Source organism: Cimex lectularius, unplaced genomic scaffold (genome assembly GCF_000648675.2).
Source record: "Cimex lectularius strain Harlan isolate CLEC.00 unplaced genomic scaffold, Clec_2.1 scaffold134, whole genome shotgun sequence".
Taxonomy (NCBI): domain Eukaryota; kingdom Metazoa; phylum Arthropoda; class Insecta; order Hemiptera; family Cimicidae; genus Cimex; species Cimex lectularius.
In genome coordinates, this window is record NW_019392747.1 from 989,777 (window position 1) to 995,776 (window position 6,000).

Here is a 6,000-nt window from a genome sequence, read left to right on the forward strand (position 1 = left end):
ACACCTGTAAGGGAAATCGACAGATTTGTGTAGTCTGTGTTGCCAACGGACCGGACGAGGTTTGAACTATAATTTATCGTCCTTAGCCCTATTGCGTTCGCGTGATACTGAGAATGTGCAGACGGCACTTAGTTTCGCGTGTCTCGTTCACATCCTAAAATAAATTAAATTTTCACCCGGCAGGTGATGTTATTAATAGCGAAAATTTTAAACGACCCGCTACACTATTAAATCCCTGCAAAAAACACACATTCAAAAAAATCTGGATATGGAAATAAGGAGATACACGATAAATATAAATCTTGGGAGAGAACAACACCAGGTGTGAATTACATTTTCTCTGGAAACTTTTACACAGAGTTTTATCATAGCAAGTGAAATTAGTGAAATTATAATAACGACACTTATTTATTAATCATAATATATACCTACACATATGTCAATTACATTTTAGTTGGTCTAACAGAAGGGGTTGGGTACTCTAGATTTTTGAAGATCCAGGCCCCAGAAGGTGTCCCCCGATCGATTATATTATTTCCAAGATACTTTTTTTAAAAATGTATTATTATCTTTAAGTGATCAAGAACAATAAGAGTGAAGGGGCGTAGGTGGCCACTGATGTTGACACAGCGCTCATCACTGTAAGGAAAAGGTCCCGGGTTCGAATCCAGCGGAACTGCATACCCGACATACTTACAAATGGGCTTTTTTTCAAAAACATCTGCACCCTGAGGGTTCATGTAACCTCTGCTCTTGCGAATCCTCGTAAAAAAAAAATGAAGTGGTAATTTCTGCAGAAATATTTTCCTTCTCTCTCTCTCTATCTCTCTCTCTCTCTCTTTCTATCTCTCTCTTTCTCCCTCCTGTCTGTTTCTCTCTCTGTCTTTGTCTCTCTTTCTCTCTGTCTCTCTCTTGCTCTCTCTCTCTCTCTCTCTCTCTCTCTCTCTCTCTCTCTCTCTCTCTCTCTCTCCCGACATACTTACGAATGGATTTTATAAAAAATAAAAATTGAAAATTGTGATTATATGGAGGTCGTGAGATGCGGTCTCGTGTGACGTAGGTTGTAGAAAATGTTCATTTTTCATAAACATTTTTTTTATCGTGCCAACGTTTCGATCTTTATTGAGATCATCTTCAGGGCTCAAAGTGTTTGTTTTCCGTGTAGATGTGTCATTCTTGTCTGACGTGTTGAGAGTGCCCTCCAATTAATCATCAAGTAACGGTCACTAAACACCACACATTGAAATTTTGGCAACAGAACTATTTACATTTTTATATAATAAAAACAAATATAACAAAATATTGTGGACTTAATAAATGTAGACGTATTGTTATAAATTATTGTTTGTTTGAAAACAACATAATATTTGTCTTAATTAATTAATCTTTATTTAAGGTATTGGTTGAGATAAAAAAGTCAGTGTCATGAGCGGGATTCGAACCCACGATCGTCGACAAAATACGCCGCTGTTCTACCACTTGAGCTATCGTGACTTCGATCCACTCGGGTGCCAACTTCCCATCTCAACCCCACCTTTTGAATTTTTCCCTCCTTTTTACCATTTTCCGAATGAGGTGTCCGAGTGGATCGAAGTCACGATAGCTCAAGTTCTAGAGTAGCGGCGTATTTAGCCGAAGATCGTGGGTTCGAATTCCGCTCGTGACACTGACTTTTTTATCTCAACCAATACCTTACATAAATATTAATTAATTGAAAGAGGTTATTTGGTCAATCGGACTAAGAAATCGAATTGTTTAATATTACTAACAATTTAAATTGAAAATTACAAAATAAAAAAAGGCAAATAACTAGTCAATTAATTAAAAATAGTCATGATTTTCACGACAAACGCTAAAATTATAATATTTCATCATGATATCCTAGGAATCTTTTAGGGTCTTTTTTTATATAAATATTTCGATCCATGTTTGAAAAATGAGTTAAAACCAAATTTCCAAGGGTCTCGCCTTGATAAGGATAAGATAGGAAGAGGCGGGACGTTTGTAATAAATAACATTATTATATCTCGAGTCAGTATAAAAACAAGTTATGGGCTATCCCGCAGCAAGAGGCGATATATTGTACTAGCTTTTTCTCCTCTCTTTCTAATATTTTTTTTCTACCAGTTTGCCGCACATTTACATAGTTATTTGTCTTAAATTAGTGGCGTGGTTACTGGTTTCCAAAGAGCCCAATGAATAATACGGAAGCGGTTTGTGAAAACCAATAACCGTTTTGTTTATGGAAAGCTACCTTTTAATGCCGGACGGGGAAATGAGAAGGAATAAATATGTTTCTGCGTTAAATGCTAATGTTTTGACTGAACAAGCGGCACAATGGCCGTTCTCTCGATTTATATCCTTACAATGGTTTTTTAATTAAGGACCCCTCCTTCACAACCTGTTTGCTAAAAATAATTGCCTCCTTAACAATCATATCTCTCCTAGTTTTGAGTACTTTTTGTTTTACGAGGGTTCGCAACAGCAGAGTTCATATCGACCCTCAGGGAGTCGGTATTTTTGAAAAAAAAGTCCATTCGTAAGTATGTCGGGTTCGAATGCAGGGCCGGTGGATGCGAACCCAGGACCTTTACCTTACAGGGATGAGCGCCGTGTCAATGCCTAAACCGATGCGGACACTGATGCCCCCTCCCTCCTAGTGCATAGAGTTTTTTTTTTAAGAAAAAGAGATCAGAAAATTACAATTTTTGTAAGGATTATAGATATGCACATTTCTAAACTGAAATAATTCAAATAAATAATCTTTTGAATAACTTATGGTGCTCTTTAATATCCATGCACGAGGATGGATGGCGAACCAAGAAAAAATCAATAGAGAGCAACAAACCATCAAAAATGTTGCCTTTTTTTATTTCGATTTGGCGTTTTGTAGAGTGTATCCATAGCTTCTTACCTTAAAATAAATTTTTTAAACTTCAAATTAATCTTTATAAAATGCAAATTAACTCCTTTAAACATTAAATGAATCCCATTAGATTTCGTGGTCCGATTGACCAAATAACATCTTTCAATTCTTTATGTAAGGTATTTGTTGAGATAAAAAAGTCGATATCACGAGCGGGATTCGAACCCACGACCTTTGGCTAAATACGCCGCTGCTCTAGCAGAGCGCCTATTTAACATCTTGAGAAACTTCACCTGCAGCAAATGGGGCGCTGATCCTGTCATAGAAATGCTCTACTACAGCAATTCGAGCGACAATTGATTATGGGTCGGTTTTTTGTGAACACGTCCCGATTCTGTACAACGACGGATTGCAATATTTCAACGCAAATGACTGCGACGCATCCTGGGCTATTTTCCCAGCACTCCCATACCTGCTCTTTATGCCGAACCATGTGAGCCACCACCGAACTTAAGGTGGGAAAAATATGCAGAGAACTATCTAATTAAAATGTACGGTAAACAAAAATTTTTGACAGAAAGATATTGGCGAAAGAAAAGAGCTCCGTTTATAGTCGATCGTTTCTCTCCGTGGTTTTTCATAATATAGTCTGTTTAAAAAAATCCGATACTACCAATTTTCTTGCCGGAATATCAAGCAATAATAAGCGAAATAAATTGTCAAGAACTGAATTATACAGGACGCCCGGTCAATTTCTTTGAAATGCATTTCAGGGCAGACAGGTGCGAAAAGTTCTCAGATTTTCACAGACGGATCAAAACTTAATGGTTCCGCAGGTTGTGCATTTTATGACAGCCTGAACAGGTATCACGAGGAACACGTACTTCTGAATCTTGTTATCTCTTACACAGCAGAAGGTATAACCATACTGAAAGCGCTGGAATACTCCGCGAAGATAACAAATAAAAAATTGGGATTTGGACGGATGGCTCAGCACGATATGCCAGCTACGCACTTTCAATTTCGATAAGAAGTGTGTGGTGATTAGTGACCGTTAATCGATATTTATTTAGAAATCGTCAGATGCGGTCTGGTGTGATGTAGGTTTCAGAAAAACATTTTTTTATCGTGCCACCGTTTCGATCTTTATTGAGCCCTGATGATGATCTCAATAAAGATCGAAACGTTGGCACGATAAAGAAAATGTTTTTCTGAAACCTACATCACACCAGATCGCATCTCACGATTTCTAATTACATTTCGATAAAAAGTATGAATATATTTTAATCGAAATTGTCAGGTTAACCTACAAATTAAGGAATAAAGGCAAAAACATTGTAATATGCTGGATAAAAGGGCAACCATTAAAGGTTCTCCCACGACTGTGCGGCGTCGGAGACGTTACAAACAATGGCCAAAGAGACGTGTGCAGAAAGTGGCAAAATTGGTACGACACGGCCACAGCAGGGAAGTTCTACCGTTTGTTATGCCCGACATTGCAAACGAAGCCGTGGTTTCAAGAAATAGAGAGAGGAAAAGCTTTCTTCTCAACAATTACACGACTCCGAACTGGCCATATTTATACAGGATTAACTGTAGAACATCGCCAAACTGCGCAAAGTGCGATATAGAAAAGAGCCTTGGTCTACTACAATGCACCGAATATGAGGACCAGCGAGAACAATTTCTGAAAGAATTGGAGGCTCTGCGGCAAGTGAAAAGGCCACTGAACTTAAGCTCGTTGCTGGCAGAGGGTGACACGTAAATTTATGACGCCTTGATCCAATACTTCAAGAACTGTGACATTAGTGTTTAAGTTGTTTACCCGATTATTTATGTATTTCTTAGCCTATTTGTTTATTTATTCATATATTTATTTCTTTACATAGACAGTTAATTACTTACTTTGTTAGACACTGGTACCTGAAAAAAGAAGGAAAAAAATGCAAAAAGGAGGGAAAATTCGAAAAGGTTGGGGTGAGATGGGAAGTTGGTGTCCGAGTGGATCGAAGTCACCATGGTTGATGTGGTAGAGAAGCGGCGTATTTAGACGAAGGTCGTGGGTTCGAAACCCGCCCGTGGCACTGACTTTTTTATCTTAACCAATACCTTACATAAAGATTAATTAATTGATTAAATGAACTTATTTTCTTTCAATTAACCCTTTCTTAATTTCAAATTAACTCTTCCTTTAAAGCATTAAAAAATTTAAGAGATATCATGGAATATATGCATATTTTATCCGGTTTTATTCAAACTCTCATGAGATGATATTATGTGCCTGTCTTCATCTATAAAATAATTCTATATAATAAAGGTAATAAAACTTCAATAAGACAGGGTTGTTGCTGGGTGTGGGTCTGCGAGTCGGTGAACACATGCTGAACTGATATTGGGTCACTTATTGGGTCCGACTTTACTCTCGGATATGTTGAACTACTCAAACGAGTTTCGACGTTGCGACATTTTCATTAAGTAACTGACTCGGCATCAATAAAGCACATCATTTTCTTAGTAGGAGTATTAGGTGTTTAAAACGTAATACTAAGAGGATAATCCATCAGCTCATAAAGAAAGAGTCTTGAAAAGTTCACTGTACATAATAAAATATTTTCTTTCTCATGGCTCGAAAACTCATATTTCGTCCGTGATTATTAAATTTAAGATCGGAATTAGGGTAGCCGAGGTTGTTTATACAATTTTCACTACGTTTGGTGACGAAACAATGAATGAATGCTCTTCTCAAAAGTTGTCCAAAAGATAAACCTAGGTCTGATAGATCTTCTTTCTTAAAAGACGATTAATTAAGTGCAGCTATCAAACGTGTCAAATGTTTTGACGATCAAGCCTGTTACCGTCGGTCAATTTATTAGGAAACCATTTGCTTAGTGTCCACGTCTTCCCAAGTTAGTAGCTTTCCCGTATACTCGGTTGTCCTTAAAAGGACAATGAGGATCTTTAACGTCCGCACCTAGCCTTCCTGCTTTATCGGACGTTTTTATTCTCAAGATAAGAGCTGACGCACCTCTGCATACGACAGAAGTGTGTTACTGCCGCAGCATTGGTGAAGAGGCAGCTCAGCCCCGAGGAACTAAGACTACCTCGCTCCCCGCGTGCCCATTCCGAGTGGTCGG